The sequence below is a fragment of the Pseudopodoces humilis genome, chromosome 3, assembly GCF_049639895.1.
Source record: "Pseudopodoces humilis isolate 2021_Gansu_Grassland_sample_001 chromosome 3, ASM4963989v1, whole genome shotgun sequence".
Taxonomy (NCBI): Eukaryota; Metazoa; Chordata; class Aves; order Passeriformes; family Paridae; genus Pseudopodoces; species Pseudopodoces humilis.
This window is the reverse complement of record NC_142202.1, coordinates 54,350,635-54,368,353: the sequence shown is the minus strand read 5'-3', so window position 1 is coordinate 54,368,353 and position 17,719 is coordinate 54,350,635. Positions and strand designations below refer to the sequence as shown.

Below are 17,719 nucleotides of genomic sequence, written 5' to 3'. Positions count from 1 at the left end.
CCAACTCAGATAACTCAGTGATATAAAATGATTTGGTTCTAAAGAAGCACTTTTTTCCTATTACCTACCTGTTTCTCTATTGTCTTCCTGACATAATCTTTTTTCTTTAGTCATCCCATTTTCACCAGTCCTGGACACACCAGCAGTAGAACAGACACAGCAGTGGAGGCAGCAGATCCTTGTGTGGGGGCAAAGAAGAGTGTGAGAGGGTATACTGGATCCACTGATGAAGGATCCATAACATGGAGCTGCACCCTAATTTTCAAGAGGATCCTGCATTTTTGTGTCCATTCAGACAACTCAGAGGCTACATGCAATACTCAACGCTGCCTAGGTTAGACACCCACAGTGCTGTCTTCCCAGCTAGAGTAATCTGTTCATCCTCTTTCTTCAGTGTTCCCTTACCCCTCATCTTCAACTACTGTCTGCCTGAGAGGCAGAGCACAATGACACCTTGTCCAACTGGCCATCAATGAGATGAGCTGCCACAGTGCTCTGACATCCCCTGCACCATTCCTCCTTCACACCTGCTCTTTGCCAGGCTCTTTCACAAGGCACACCTTCCTTGGGCCTCTCCAACAATCCTCCATCAAATTGTCCCTAAAAGTCTAGGGGCCAGGACACCCACCTTCTTCAGCATTTCTGCCTTGCTCCATCACGCACAACCCAGCTTGGATTTGTGCTGTCCCCCAAGGCCAGAGAAGCAGACCTTCCTCCACCCCCACATCAGTCCCCTGCCTGGATCAGACAGCTCGCCTGCAGCTGTGTGTGGCCTTGTCCCAGAAACTTTTATCCTAAAAATTTAGTAGAAGAGCAAAATACTTCCTTGATACCCCACTGTTAAAGTCAATAGAGTGACTCCAGGAATGAACTGAGCGCACTGGAAGAGGAAAAATTTGAGCGAAGTAGAAAATAAATAAGTAATTTCTCTAGAGATATTTAGACACACACACGCACATAAAGTCAGATTTTGAAATTTAATTTGCTTGTGAATGGCGCCGAACAGATTCAGTGTGGTTGCTTGTGTAGATGTGTCCCCTAAACAGTAACTCAGAGCACAGAGAATAACATTCGTTCATGCATCAACATTTTTGAGTTAAGATACTTCTTTATTCCAAAGATTGTTGATTAGCCCCCTTTCAAACTCAGTATCCACTGTCTGCTCCTTACGTGAATCATGTTCGGCGCAGGACGTTGCTGATGCTTTGTCACAAACAACCTAGGAATAAAAAGATCGGCATTTCAGTTATTTTTCCTGCATCTTGTTAAAAAACATACTAGGAATTTTGAAGAAACCTAATGCATAAATACATATTTTGTCTGATTCGATAGCATATACAATTCAAATGACACTGCATTAGAAAATCAAGGGCCTGCTGTTATTCACCAACACATTAAATACGAGCGATTTACTACTTTACCTTGACATTAGTCAGAGGGCCAAATCACAAAATGATGCAACATCACTTAACTGCCTGCCCCACCTTCCCCCCAACAAGCAAACAGAAAGCTACTGACCGCTCTAATACCAAATGCTATTTCTTTAATCTTATCAACCATCATCTCTTCTGAGCCGTGAGGACAATAAGAGATTGGTATTAGCAATCTCAGCCCTTCTCAGACTGTTGGAGGCTTGCATATCTTAACTGATGTGCCTAATTAGATACAGCAGTGATTCAGCCTTCAGCTGCGGTTCTGTGGTGCTGCTTCCAGGGTGCATCGGCGTGCTCTGCATCACCCCGTGACTGAGGTGTTTACTCTTCATCACAATTGCTGTTATCTGTCAGAAGTGATACCAGACTGCTTTCCAAAGAACACCACTCCTTCCCTTATTTATATGGAAGTACTTTCACCAGGAGCAAGTTATCTTTGACTGAATGTTATTCCAGTGGAAGATAATAGCCTGGAAATCTTGGTGTCTTCCAGCCCTGGACAGGAAAGTCTGCTGAGCTTTCCTGGGGTGTCACAGAGGAACACTTTGGCACATTATTCATACTCCAAGCCTGCTCACTCTGCTTAGTGACATGGAAAGCTCTGTCTCATAGGTTGCAAGCTTGTGAATTCTTATGTGCCATTAACTAGATGACATATTTTTGCTTTTTCCTTCTCCTCTCCTCTCCTCTCCTCTCCTCTCCTCTCCTCTCCTCTCCTCTCCTCTCCTCTCCTCTTCTCTCCTCTCCTCTCCTCTCCTCTCCTCTCCTCTCCTCTCCTCTCCTCTCCTCTCCTCTCCTCTCCTCTCCTCTCCTCTCCTCTCCTCTCCTCTCCTCTCCTCTCCTCTCCTCTCCTCTCCTCTCCTCTCCTCTCCTCTCCTCTCCTCTCCTCTCCTCTCCTCTCCTCTCCTCTCCTCTCCTCTCTTTTCTCTTTCACCTTTTCTTTTTTACATTTTATTTTCTTTTATTTTAGATGGAATGACTTTCAGCATCTAGCAGTAAGAACTAGAGATGAACTGCTGCTCTGAAGAGAAAATGTCTGTGTGTCATTAACCTCATCAACCTCTGTTGATTTAACAAAGAATGTAGGCAAAGAAACGTATCCAAAAGAATGGCAAAAAAATCAGTGTTTTCTCAGGCTTTATCCTTAGTAGATTAGAACAGCAAGAATATCCTTCGACAAACTTCAAAAGTGTGAAAGCCATGGTAGATAACACGTTGTATTTGCAGAATTAAAATTACAATGATCCACAGCTAAAAATCTAGGTGCCTCAGTCTGGGGCAATTTTTTGCCCATCTGGAGCAAAAAGACCTCTGCTGAAATAAGAAGACGGCACCTACTTATGTAAGGCAAGGACATTGCTCTTTAATATCAAAGCCTATTATCACTTCTACTTACTTGCCAATTGCTATGTTTAGTGCTCTGTTTTCCATTGCAATAGTAGACCCTTAAGGGAAGCTTGAAAATCCATCTCTTTATCATGTTTTCAGCTCTAATAGAAGATGTACAAGGCCCTGAACTCAGCTCTTTGTGAATTAAAAGGCTTTTAATTCATCTTTAAGGAAACAATTAGAGATCATCCAGAGCATATAAATTAATCTGATTTTTCTTTCCCTCTATCAAGACTATTATATATCTCTTTTCTTTTTCTTCCAGGTTGGCTTCTATTTTCTCTCAGGTGCAACTGAAGTTTCCTGAGGCAATGAACTGAAAAAGAATCAGCAACATCTGGAGTTATCTACGCTTCTGCCAAATAAAACGAACACGTCTGAAGAGGGCTGCTTCTCAGAATAAAAAGGGAAGTGATGACTAATAAGGAAATGCAATTTACCAAAAATATCTAATTTTGCCTTTTCTTAAATATATCAGTCTCGTAAGTCTCCTTGACCACCTAAATGTCCTACTTGAATCATGCAACAGTAAGATTTGTCCAGAAAGAACAAATATTTGGCACTTCTGTATGCTGTTTGGAGGTGAATGCAAATTTAGAGATCATTTCATAGTATCTTATAAACCATAGACTTTGCATCTGAGTTAACATCCCTCAACTCCATTTTCATCAACAGAAACAGGCAAAGTAGGATTCATCGCAGACATCTAGACATTTTCAGCAGACATCTAAAATAGCTCGGCTGAACCACACCTTAAAAGCAGCAGTTGCTCTCTTTTGACTGAAAAGGCAGCTCAGGACAACTAGCTCAGCCATGACATCTATACCTGTAGATGTCTAATATTAGGAAATATGAGGGTGACCTCCCAAAACTGTCCTGCAGAATCATCCCCCCCTTGCATTCCTCCTTATCTTAGCTTCCCCTTGTTGTAACTGGCACTCTCCTGGAAAGGAGGGGACCATAATCCATAGACAAGAGAGGTTTTTGTCATCTTCCTTACGAAATTTTCTTAAAGAGGTGATATGAACATAAGCATTTATCTGTTACTTAGGTATATTCAGCTTAACTTTCTTGTCCTTACTTTTAAGCCTTTACTCTTATTTCTTCTTCCCATCCTGTTTCTTTTTGCCCCACCTTAAATCTCATTCTCTAGGAGCCCTCCTTTTTCAAGTCCCTCCAAAAAATCATTCCTCCCCACTTGGCTCTATTAATCCTGACCTAATATGCTAACAGCTCTGCCAAACAGTTACTGGAACCAACCTAGTGTGCACCTTCCTTAAACAGCAGTTATGGGATCTTGTCACATACAAATTGTACTGTCTAGAATTTCACTTACAGGCTACCCATGGATGAGACACCTATGGTAGGTGTGTAGTCACATGAGTCAGTGAAGCAACAGTCCCCTCCAAAGGAGCCCTCAGATTGTGTGAAGTTTTAAATTCCCCATGAAGATACTCATTTCTTTTCACTAGTTACATAGAAGGAGGCCTGAGTGGCAATATTCCTTATTTTACGTCATCCATGAAGTGCCAAAAGATTGGTAGGGTGAACCTGAGCTTGTATCTTTTCTTCTTATGGGAATACATCTTAACATTTCATTTAATTCTTGGAAATAATAAATACAAACAACTACAGAGGCACAGAACTTTCAGTTGCCTCAGGGCACTCTACCTGCTCTGAAGCCTATTCTCACCTTAGATTTAGTGATTCTTCAGCTGCTACTGATGTTAAGAGGAATGCTGCATCTGGCAAAATAAGGCCTGCTGACACTACCAATGGACCTCACCAATCAGCAGTGCAAAGAAAAATAAATGCAACAATGGAAGGAAAAGGGAAATAAAACCAAGCTTTATACCTTTACTAAAAGCCTCTAATATCCTCTCTCTATTACTACAAAAGCAAAGGGATGTTGCAAATTTGGATACACTGGAGAGCAATTTTCTTCTCTTTGATGTCACTGATGAAACAACAGGTCTCTCCTCTCTTCACATTCAATACAAACAGCAAAGGGACTCATCCCAGCATGAAACTGGGAGCAGTGCCTGAACTGCCCCTCTCCTGCTAACAGCAGGGGGATGGGTGCTAAAAGCAGGGAAGGTCATCCCCAAAGGTACAAGGGGTTCAGAGTGAGGTGGCAGGTCTTGGGGAGCAAGGTCACGCTTCGGCAGCACAGTTCCGTGAGAAAAGGAGGGCACATGCCAGGATCTGCCCCATCCCAGAGCAAGTATTCTAGTCAGAAGAAGGACAAACTTGAAAATCTTCCCCTTCAGTTTTTTTGTCATTTGAGGAATGCATGAGGAAATCACATGATCCGTTCAGCCTAACTCACATAAACTTAGAAAAGCATGTGGCTTGAATTTTACAGCCTTTTCTTATCATTAGTATTTTTCCTTCAAATCTCACATTTTGTTGGGCTCACAGAACAACAGCAAGGGCTGTCCTGCAGCTAATTTGAGGCCTGCCGATTCCCTGTGACTGCAAACAATCTGCAGCTTACTGGATAAAGTGTCTTCTTTGTATTTCGAAAATAGTCAGCACAAATCCAATTAAATATGTTTCTTTTCTTTCAAATATTATATTGTTCTGAGTGTTTCTGTGTAAGCAAGGAACCCTGGATTACATTCCTCTCCAGGGGATCCTAAATGTTTATAAAAATCACAGTAGGCAGCATTACAACACTTCCAACTTTTGCCACATGCACTTTGTCTAAACTCGAACTTGGTCAGAAATCTGTCACACTGCAAACTGTAAAAAAAGAGAAATGAAAAGAAACTACCTTATTTTTGTCCCTTTTGAGGATGTAATTCTATTAACAGTTCTGTACGTCTTTTCCCCATCAATTTAATTACAGATTAATTAATTCTTAGCAGTCTTCTAAAGCCCAGCAAAATATCATCTGACCCAAAACATTTCACAGCAGGGAAAAATTACAAGTTAGATAAAGAGAAAATCCATCCTTTGGGGAAAAAAATGGTGTTTAGAAGAACAGGCAAGGGCAGAAAAAAGATCAGCTCTCCCTTTTCCTCAGCAAACACATGTCGCTGCATGTCTTGCTCGTTACATTTCACTCCTTTCCATTTCCGCACATCGTGCCCCAGACTGAGCTTAACTACAAACTGGTGATGCAGTATCCAAGGACTTCTTATTTTATGCCTCTTCTTGAGGATATCAACATTAAAGTGGTTGAGATACAGCCATGGCCATGCCTTTGCCATTGGTGTTGTTCCACAGTCATGGATCTCTGTTCAAACAGGCACACAAAGCCTGAACGTGCTTGGAGGTGCAACCCGATGATTTAGCCTGTGTCTCAGGCTGAGACAATGTGGTGAGAAATAGCAGGGTCTACATTACAAAAGCCCAGGCCCTGGCAAAGGTTACATTTATTGTTGTCCAAGATAATTTCAGGAAGGACTTGAATTTGCACCCTTTTCTGTGAGCTTGTGTGTTGCTCCTACCAGGCAGGTTGTGTCTGCCATCTGCTTACATTTATGTTTTTATAGGGCCTTTTATCACAGGGCTCCCAAAGCACTTTACACACTTACACCTTGATTCTCTGTTGTAACAGGAGGCGAGTTTAAATTAAAATAATGTGCAGGTCGTAATCTTGGAATTGGGCTTTAGAGCCTCCTTTTTCACCTCTCAAGTGGGGCTATTACAAAGCAGGTACAAATAGCCAGAGCCAGGCATTTCAAGCCACAGTAGGAAAATCACAATATTTCTGTGAATGGAGAAAACAGAACGAAAAAATGATGCTGTGCTTCACATACATTGCTGATAAATCTCACAACATAAAAGAGAAGCACATCTATGCCTTTGACAACTGTGCAGAGGGATAACGCTCTACTTGGCATGAAGAAAAAGAAGCACAACTCAAAAAACACTTACCTCCTTGTCCTTATATACAATTATTGGTGGATTACTCCTGCACATAACAGGGAAGCCCAAAGAAAGGAGAAGTCTTCTTTCAGCATAAGAGCTGCCCCGCTTCAGGGAGGGGGAACTGATGTTCTCAGCTATTGCAGAAGGTCACAGTGGCAGACCAGGAAAGGCACAAGATGTGACATGTCCCTCCTGTACACACAGCAGGTATAAGTGACATTACTATGCTGACCGCCTGGGGAAGGGGACAGAAGCCGAAGCAGCGCAGGAAGCTGAATGCAGGAAGCATGGGAGCAGAGAACAGGAGTTCATTTTTGGAAGTGCTTCCACAGGGTTAGCAAGTTAATTAGTTGCACAGCACGGGCCCAACCACCACTCCATGAAGCTTTTTTTATTAAATCTGCTTATTTTTGGACCCTCTGTTGCTAATTCAACTGCCACTGGCCAGGCCAATCAGAGAGAGCACGCTGCTCCTGCAGGCACAGGTGGACACCCACAGCCGACACTTGCACCTGAGCCAGCCACCTCAGGCTCTTCTACTGATAATGCAGAGAAAGGTTTTCCTTGGGGAAACACTTCCTCTCTTCCTGGAACTGATGGAGAAAATAGGACAAATTACTTGTACTCAACGAGTGTTTGTTTCATTCCACCCTGAAGTCAGGAGAAAGGACATTTCTCACACCCTCCACCCTGCAGAATAGGCTAGTGAATCTGTTCTTGCAGAGCACTTTAAAATAAAAAAATAAAAAATAAAAAAATCAACATAAAAACATAAAAATAGAAATTAACAAAACAAACAAAAACTGTGAAAATTAAAGCTGGTTACCTACAACTGAGTCTTCAAGACATACAACCCTACATATGCTAGCTCATCACTAGGAAGCATAAGTTACTCGTTTACATGATGGCATACTAACTTGACTTCCCAGATCAAAACACCCGATCCAGAGAGAAAGACTGAGAAGGTAAAAAAGACATGAGAACAGGAGGTGAGCAGGCATGGGGTAAAGAGCCAGGAGAGGCAGGAAGAGCAGTAGGAAAATAGTATCAGAGACTGAAAGAAAAAAGCAGAAGCTGCAACGTTATAAATCTATTTCATTCCTGAAATCTTTTTTCTCTCCAAGTCTTTTCCTCATACACCCTGTTCCGTGGCTCACTTTGTGCATCCATTGCAGCACAACTCACTCCTTCACCTGCACAGAGTCATTGCCACCCACAGAAAATTCCTACAAACATCAGCCTGGGGTGCATTCTGGAGCAAAGGGGGGCCTGAAATAGCTCCCGCTGACACCCTGCTCTTGCAGATAAATAACTCGGCACTCACTGGAGCTGGGACTGGAGTCCAAGTCCTCTGGCAGTTTTATGAAACTCTAGCTGTTCCTTGCCTTTGCTTTTCAAAAAGCACATGAAATGAAATGGCTTGTTCCAGGGCAAATGACACAATGGTGCTAAATGGCATGATTTGTTTGTTTGTTTCATCCCAGGAGGGGAGGAGGAGGGAAGGAATGTATATTTGATCTAATCCAAACTAATTTTTTTGTTGCCGTTGTTTCTGCTAAACTAAAAAAAAAAAAAAAAAAAAAAAAAAAAGCAATGGTTTGAATAGCCCTACACAAAAGAAGTTTGAGGGAAAGAAAGAGATACTAGACTCCATTTTATTCTCAAGACTCGTTTGACCCTCTGACACCTCAGCCTGAGAGGAACTCACTTACGAAACCCAGCGTTCAGAAATAAATTTTAGAAACAGCCCAAGCTGCCCCACATTCAGGAGAAAAGCTGTTTATTTACTCTGCCTTCTCTTGCACTGCCTGTATGCTTGTGTCAGAGCATGCTCTGAATTGCCCACTGACCTACATTCCCTGGGACATGAAGCTGTGCCTCCCTGCTCCAGGGCTCGGCAGCACCCCTTGCCCTGGCCCTGCACTCCCTCTCCAGTGTTTCACCAGCTCTTCCAGCAACACTCTGCATAAGTGGATAATGTCTCAGGCCACCGAAGCATGCTTTTAAATGGATAGCCAGCCAAGTGTATATTAATTAAACTTAAAAGTTCTATTTATTGCCAAACACAGGGGGATTACACAGACAACAAGTGGCGGAAAGTACTCCAAAATGTTCTCACCCCTTTAATTACTATGCTATAGTTAGCCCAGCGAGCTGATGTATAATCAGCGCTGCTGTACGCACTGTTTACAGCAAGCACTCAGGAGAAACACACTTCACGGCCTCTTTCAGCAGCTGCCACGTTTGGAGGGGCAGGAGGAATACAGAAAGCACCAAAGGGCCCTTTTCTTTATCTCCTCCCCTCAGAGCTGCTCTTTTCCAGCATCCTGCTGTGCTCCCTGGTCCCGGGGGGGTTTTGTCACCAGCCCATGACCCCCTCAGCAGTGCTTGCAGTGCATCACACCAAGTCTCCCATAGTACCCAATGTGTACCTCTCCCAGAGCTGCCACCATGGAAGTTAATTACCATTGCTCCACACTTTGCTGCTGGCCGATTTTAGAGCTGGGCATCTTAGGAGTTTGAATTAATTTTATGCCTTCATGTTTCGTGTGCTTACAGCTCATGCATTTCACAGGCGAGCTGAGCAGTGAAGTGAAGAAGCCAGGAAGATTTGGACCCCCCAAGAGGCTGATTCTCTTCCCGTGAGCCTGTCACTGCAACCAACCGCTTGAATTCAGAGAGATCAGTGCTAGACCTGATTCTACTCAGCCCCTCTAAGGGCAGCTTGCAAGCCCTCACCAAAAGTGTATCTTCTCTGTAAAACTGAAGATGAAAAAAATCAGCAAAATATGGTGAGAAATTAATAGCCCTGTTTGAAAAAGCTCTGCTCTCACTCACACATACCACTACACAGAGTTAATAGCACTGACCTCTGTGCTCCTCTGTTCCCCTATCTCCCAGCAGTGCCTCACAAGCTGTAGCATATTGCTCTCTGCTACTCAACTTGGCTGCCTTCAGCACTGGCAGCTCATTTTCCTTCCCTGAATCCTCCAACTCTCAGTTCATTTCCAGGTGTTTTCATTGAAATAGCATGAAAAAGAATACACATGCACACATTAGCAAGCCAGCAAAAACCTTTTCATCCTCTTGCATTTTCACAACTGATTGCAATCAAAACAGCAACATGCATTTTTCACATGACCCTGGGTCTGTGTTTCAAAAGTCATATCCACTCCCAACTGTACACATTTCCCCATCCAGACAACCTGCACAATATGAGGAATATGTAAATAAAGTCGTGGTAAGCATGGGAAACAGCTGAGTAAATCACATTACAGCATCACAATGTCTGCCACTACTACCACCGCTCTTACAAGCAGTCTGAGGCACCTTGTACATTTAGTACCTCCACACTCATATAGTTATCAGCTTTTGGACAGCAGTCGTGTCTAACCTTCACCAAAACATTCTGACTTCACCTTCCAGAACCTCAGAGTCTGTCTCACAAGGTCCAGCAAGCTGCTCTTCTACAAAGTAGAGGGAGGTGAAGGTATAAACACTCCCCAGCTTCAAATCTTGGGCTTCTCTGCAAGATAAGATCTCTCCGACTAGCTGAAAACATCACCTGGGGAGTCATCTGCAAGCCTAGAGCTACCAGGGCAAAGAGTGGCACTTTGGCCAGTATTTCTCATCAGCCATACCACCTGTCATGTTCTACCTCCAAAAGCTCTGATGCTCAATCTGAGACCAGGATATCTATGGATTTCAGGATTAATCAAGAAAGGAGGGATTCTGCATCTGTCCCATTCCACAAATTGAATAACACCAAAGCTTTTCAAAGAGAAGCTGGTCAGAAATTTTCCAATCAGAAAACAGAAATTCATTCCTTCCCAAACTGTTGATGCCTTTCCAAACACACCTGACTTCTCAATTGTCTGGGAACCTCACTCAAGGCTTTGGAGGTGAGCCTTGGGATTTGGGACACCTGCTCAGCACTCAGGGTCTCCTTCCCTGCAGAACTGCCCTGGAACTAGGAGTCTTGCAAACTGCCAGCAAAGGTTTACTGTCAAGGCTGCATTCCACTGTCCTCTTTGTTCCACTGAGCAGGTATAGACCCTGCTGAGCTGCTGGAAATTTCTTCAATCTTTCTTTGCTTTGCTTGCTTTGATCTGCATCACATTTCAGAACAAAAGTATTTCTTTCAAACTGAAATCCAAATTTTTAGGCAGCTAGTTATTTGCTATATTGACAATATCTGGACCAAAATGCAAAATGTATACACTTCCAAATTACTTTGAGATATATTAAAAATGCCCTAAGATGAACAACTGGCAGATAAGCAAACTGAACAACCCTAAATTACACAGAAGTTCATGCATATGCATGCATGTGCATGTACCACCTCACAAACTGACAGAAAATGTTCCCTGACATAGGACAAGCATTGCCTAAGTGGGATTAACATGCTGAACTACTTTGCGTCTGCATCTGGCACAACTTTTGCTGGACAGATGACTCACATCCATTCTGCTCTTAATTGCTAAGTCTTTTGAAGACTTATTCTTATGCTGTCCTATCTTCCTGGAATGGATAAAAACATTAATTTCCTTGTATATGGCAATGTGTTTCCATATATCCCACTGCCAGGTGTTCCTGTGAACCAGGTGGCAGTCCATTCTGCTCTGAATCTTGACTGTGTTTCACAGGCTTGCTAGGACTGTGTCATGTTGGCATTTTCAAAAGCAGGAAGAAAGGCAGTTTGGCATTTCTTTAGAGACCAGCAAACACAAGTGCTGCCCAAAGAGCTGCTGTCCATGTGAGTGGTGATGTACTACATGCATTCGCTTTTCTCAGGGCTGTCTGCAATGAGAGTGGTGGTATTGGTGGATATTATCAGCCTCAGGGTGGGAAGATGCAGATTGCCCCAGAAGACCTTTTTCAGATATTTAGAAAGAGGTTTTGCTCCCTGGGAAGTATGCCTGGCCACTGTGCCAAAGACACAGAGGAGCCCTTTATACCATGTGAAAGCCTTCTCCCAGGCACAGTCCAGGGAGCTGCAGAGCCCCAGAACTGAGCTCAGCCCTTCAGTCCATCACTGTGGACTTACTCAGGCATATGCACATGGCCTTTAGGTCTGAAGCCCTCCTGTTTCCCCAGAAATCACTGCTCCTGCTGGTGTCTGGTTCCAGCAAAACCCATTCCCTGACTTTTGTGTCATTCTCCACACTGCCGCATCAGCAATGGCACTGCAGCCAGTTCCTTGCAGAACCAACCCCAGACCCAGGACATTCCTTCTGTTCCTCGGGCCATTAGAGAAGTGTCACCACTGACACTGAGTAGGGCAACTCGTGAGTCATACGGCACCCAGTGGTGCTCCAGAAGTCCCTGTGTGAGTGATGGGCACTCTGCAATGCAAACAAATAAAAATTCTTCTGTAAATATAACACAGTGATGCTGCCACTGATTTGCACATAAAATAGCAAACGCACAGCTCAACTCGTTTTGTGAGATTGAGGGGTGGCTTGAGATACAAGTTAAGTAGGGTTTTATTTCTGGCTTCACCCCTAGGACCAGTGTTCACTGATATTGATATTTAAAGAAGCGCTTTCTTCAGCATGGCTACAATCCAGGGTGTGTGGTGTGGTGGTCTTTTTTTTCCTATGCTGGCTTCAAACAAGCTGTGGGTGTCTAGGTGGGTGGGTTGAGTGACATATTAGTGAGGAAGCTTCCTCCCCTTTCAGAGCTACATGGAGAAGTCAGAAAGGCATCGTTTTAGAAAGTGACAGGCAGATCAGGTCGGACTATTGCTGATGAAAAAGGGTTTAAATCCATCAAGAATCTTGAATTTGAAACTACACTGCTACAGAGAGCAGGGTGAAGTGAACTTCACTAACCTCTATAAATATTATCTGTCGTTTAATTTCAGATTTGCTCCTCGAAAAGCCTTTCAAAATGCACGCTGCCTCCTTTCAGCTCCTGGCATCCAATCAAACTAGCTATCTAACAACAAGGAGCAGAGGAAGTCTGTCCTTCGCCTCCATTTAGAAGTGAAAGATTCCCCTTCCCTCCTGCCCACCCCCCCCAGCTGTCTCTGAAGGTCTTCCAATTATCTCCTTTACCTGCCGCATTAAAAAGTAAAACATATGAGTTGCCAGAGATACAGAGTCTGAGGACAAGCCACTGTGGCAAAGCCATGACATTAGAACAGATGGAAAACTTCTCGGGAACAAAATGTGCACAAAAAAATGGGTTCTGGCTTTGAAGTGTATATTCACGGTGGGTGCTTTCATGTCTTTTGAAAAGCCCTAGCTCAAATATGACCTACTTAGGCAACATTCTTATTTATGTCTCCAACTAAGGAGCAGTATATTTAGCAAATGAGAGGAAATCATCCCCCTGTCATGTTTATAGATTGGAGCAAACTTTGCTGTTTAATTCTTCAACAGATTTGTCTCCATAAAAGTGGATGTAATTTAAACACTGTTAAAAAAATCAATAAATTCCAGAAACTTGGGATAAATGGAATCATAATTTCAAATATATATATATATTATATATGTACAGACATACATACAGAGAAATAAAGAGAGAACATTTATTCAGTAGACTGCGGTTAAACCATATTTATTTAACTGGTTCAAGAGTAATGGATAAGGCTGAGCAAAGGTGGAGAGCGAATCATAAGACTTTGCCATTTTAATTGATGCTAAATGCTAACTATTCTGTAAGATAATAAGGAACACAGAAATTCTTAACTCTTCATAGACTAGGTAGGCTTACCTGGACCAAACTGAAAGGAGATTAGAATGTAGTTTAAAAGATTCTTAAATTCAAGAAATTAAAGTTGAAAGGCATTTCAGGAGGACATTTAGTTCGTCTCCCAAAGGCAAGATGAATAAGACCTACATTATTCTGGACTGTAATCTGTCTAACCCCCAAGGATGGACATTTGGTAAGCTTCCAAGCAAGCTATTTCCTCTTTTCACAATTATCACTAGTAGAAGGATCTTGCTGGCATCTAAGCCATGTCTCTCACTGAGGTTACAGCCCATTACCCCTTGTCCCAGTAGACAAAGAGTACAGATTATTTTTTTCTGCTTTTTAGTAATCTTTCAAGATTTATCATGCTCCTTCTTTCTTTAGATTTGGCAACCCCAGTTTGTTTACTCTTCTTTCACTGATCATGTTCCTTGCTGATCAATAGTGTGTCACCCTATTGACCCACATCTCACCCATTACCTCTTCTAAGATGATCCACTCCAAAACCCAGAACCTTCTCTTCAAGAAGTCACCTACTCTCATGCATTAATGCTATTCAGTGTTCCTAACTCAACAAAGGAGAGTCTTGCAGCTGTCCATGCCCCATTTTGTACAGACCACCCATGGAACTTCTCCAGGTTACTTTACATTATGAACCCGCTCTCCACCTGGCCCACAGCCCACCCCAGGCTGCAAAGCAAAGAACCTCTGCTTTCCACCATTGCTCTGCATCACACTCTGTCCCAGCACAGATCCCAAAGCAACCCACTCAAAATCCCCTTGTAGTTGCACAGGTAACCGTTGGTAACTGGTCTCTGACTACAGCTTGCCAGACACCTGTGTACTGACCTCAGAGAACAGTTTCTTCTCATCCTGGTTTTGCCACGTTGCTTCTGACTTGTAAAACAGTGTGAAAAACCATTTAAAATCAAGGCAACTGACAACCATTTCTTTTCCAACCTACAAGGTCTGTTTATGTGACTGAGAAAGAAAAGAGATTGGTTTCAGGTGATTTACTCCTGACAAATACATGCCAGCTGTCCTGCTCATATACTTGTTCTGTTCAAGGGGTTTATGATCTGTTGTTTGATTGTTTGTTCCATGTATTGGCAGGTATACAACTTGACTACAAATCCCTGGGTTCAGCTGTTTCTCCTTATTAAGGATAGACCTATCTTTGCACTTTTTCCATTCTCCAGAACATCTCCTATCCCTCATAACTTCTTGGGATAAATACTAAACTTTATGGTACTGTTTCAGTCAGTTCTCTGGTTCTCTATACTAAGGTTGAATTTTGCAAAACCCGATACATTAAAAAAACATTTTGTTTATCTCAGTATTTTCTAATCTCATTTTTCTCTACTGAAATAGCCTGAATTATTACCCTGTAGTCACTGGTTGTATTAACCCTCTAATCATAGCTGAGCTTCCTAAGAAACACTGATTCCGAAGCTGATACCACAATTTATTTCAGATAATACTATTCACTTTGGGGGAATGACCTGGTCTTTCACAACTTTTTTAGGCCAAACATTTCAGAAGTTCTCAAGTTGTTTCTTAGCCACCTGATGCTCAAAGACCCCCTTAATCTCCTAAATGGAAAGGAGTGCTTGGCATCTTTAAAAACAAGCAACCAGCTGAGGTTCACACTTTGTATCTTAAGACAACTGTGACTCTTCCTGATCTGAAAATACCATAGGAATACTTACCTTGTCACTGTTCCAGCTGAACATAGAAGGACCCTGGTGTGCAGAAACTGAAGTAGATCATCCAACCCCTGCAAAACCCCACCTACATTTTCAGTGAGAGCTCAAAAACTTTCTTCTGAAACCCAACAGTTTGGCCTACCTTAAACTCTGCTTAATTCTCACACCTCTCCCTCCCAAGTCATAACATCATATTTATACTTGTCTCTTTAATACTTGTTTAGAGAACACTTACAAATCCACTGATGAAATTTAAAAACCCAAAAGACACGCTCTCCCTTAAAATGGATTAAAACAGTGTCAGCTCCCTTGAAGTTAATGAATGAATACTATTCCTTAGAGCTGTTTTTATTCCTTCTGATATCCTAAATGATGCTGAATCAGAAAGGGAAAAGTAACTGAAATCCAGATATGTTAGTTTCTGCTCCATTAGGAAAAGGAAAAATCAATTTGGCAAAACATAAAAGAAGAAAATCAATAGGAAAAGAAATTTTATTTTCAGTTGAAAACTAAGAATACATTACAAACAATGGTGAGTGAAAATTATTCATTGATTTGTATTACACCTTTTACAAGCCCAAAAAGTGCTCCAAAGAATTATAGATTATTTAAACCTAAGGATCACTTACCACCAAAATGCATCTATCTCTGGAGTGGAATGCAGCTGCTACAAAATTGCAATAGCAAACAGAACGCCACAGCTTTAGGGCACAAATGCTTTATCTGAAGATGCATCAAAGGAAGTTGAAAATGCAGAATAGAATTATCCAGGCTGGAATATGACCACACTGCAACTATATCGATTTCAGCTTAAGCTTAAACTCACAAAAGATAGTTCCATCAGCCCATTAAACAAACTTTGGCTCACAAAGTCCCTAAAATGCTCTGGGATAATGTGCCAGAGGATGGGTTTGGCCTATTCCTCCTGCTGTTTCCCTGGTCACTGTCAGCAAGCTGATGGCACTAGGCTGATGGCCCTGAAGTGACCCTCAGTGGCAGGGCAGCCACCTCTAGTGGCAGGGCAGGTGGGAAGGAAGCAGTCTCTTGTGTTCTCCAGCATGAATCACCACACTCAACCGGAGGTACTCTAAATCCTTCGCGTTAAGCACACATTAAGTTGTTTCAGGATATGGGCCACATTTATATCACTGTCATTAGTAGCAAGGGATCACACTGCATAAAATTGCACAAAGTACCTTTTGTACCTCAATATGTACTTAGCAAGCAAACTCCTAGGGGCAGGGAATGTGCAGTCTTCTGTTTCTCTAAAGCACCTTAATCAATTATGGCAATATAAAAATGATTTATAACAATCTATTAAAAATACAACTCAAATGACTTACCATTCCTGGGGTCCTGGGAATATACTGTAGGATTTGCCATTTAATTGTAAATCAAATAAAGTACCTCGTGTTTTAGAGAAAGATGAAAACGATTGATACATCTCACCAATTGCAAGTGCAGCATGTCTTGGATGATATGATCTTGGGTCATCACCTGGTATGTAAGCAGTGGGAAGCAGAAATGTAGAATAAAGTGGCAGACATTTCTGCTCCCTACAGTTCATAACACAATCAGTTCTTCCACTGATCTGGAAGCTTCCATAAGTCCAAGGGCTGCTGCCAGGCAGGGGTAGGGAGGCACACTTAAAATGCTTGCCATCACTGCCATGGCAGTTTCTTTCTCCCTCAGCTTTCTCTGGAAAATCTTCTTGGGAAGACAAAAGTCCAAAATAGCAGCAAGACAGAATAAACAGCTTGCCTAAAAGGCCACAAGCTGGGCTGGAAAGAGATTCACAAAGCATCTTGCACACACAGTCCTGGGCAAACTGCATTGCACAGGATAACCCAGAGCCCTGGGGACACCTGAAGCTATTCGTGGGGTAGAAACAGCACCTGTTTCATCCCACCCAGTTCAACAATCCAAGTCTACCTGCTCCTGTGCAAAATCCAAGAACATGTAATATGAAAATCTCAGTTTAGAAACCTGATCCCTCTCTTCTTATTTTCAGAAAAGCAAAGAGCTATTACAGAAACCTGCACCAGTATCAGAATCAAAATAGTCATTGTATGCATCAGAGGCATCTGATAAAATACTCCTAATTCTCACCATCAGCAGGCAGGGATGGAAACCATTTGCACCTTGGAACTGCCTGTTTTTGATAAAGTGTGTTGATAAAGCTGTATTCATAGGAACACCGAGGCCAGGAAGTGAGCTATTTGGCCAATAAACTCTTCCCTCTGCTCTTACAGAAAATGACATCTGGCAGCTCTTTTAATAAGCTGGTAAAGCTGTACCTCGAAAACAATGTCAAAGCAGGTGAGGGAGGTTAACGCCTGTGTTAGTGATCACACAGCGCAGGCTAGAAATCCACAGGACAGCTAATCAGAGATGCCCTCACCTGATAAAACTAGCCAAGAATATAATACTTTAGAAAGATATCTGTAATTCTAATGTCATATTGAACAGATAGATAAACCTGCACATGAGAAACGGCAGAAACTGTAGGAATGCTGATTTCTTCTCTCCTTTCACACTTTCTACCAATCCTCAGCTTCATCTCTTCCACTGCTCCTTCCCCCAGTTAATGAGCTTTGTTCCTGTGGTTGGGAA

General features: G+C 42.4%; 1 long non-coding RNA gene across 2 annotated transcripts in view; it reads right to left on the bottom strand.

Moving 5' to 3' along the window:
• Positions 1–1,007: 1,007 nt before the first annotated feature.
• The window catches only part of LOC106629153 (uncharacterized), a 72,700-nt gene continuing 55,988 nt past the window's right edge, over positions 1,008–17,719 (bottom strand). For both annotated transcript variants that reach the window (XR_001332311.2, XR_001332312.2), the window contains exons 2-3: positions 6,708–6,893; positions 1,008–1,219 (exon numbers count right to left, since the gene is read on the bottom strand). This is a non-coding gene — a long non-coding RNA (uncharacterized LOC106629153). The remainder of the gene's footprint in view (positions 1,220–6,707; positions 6,894–17,719) is intronic.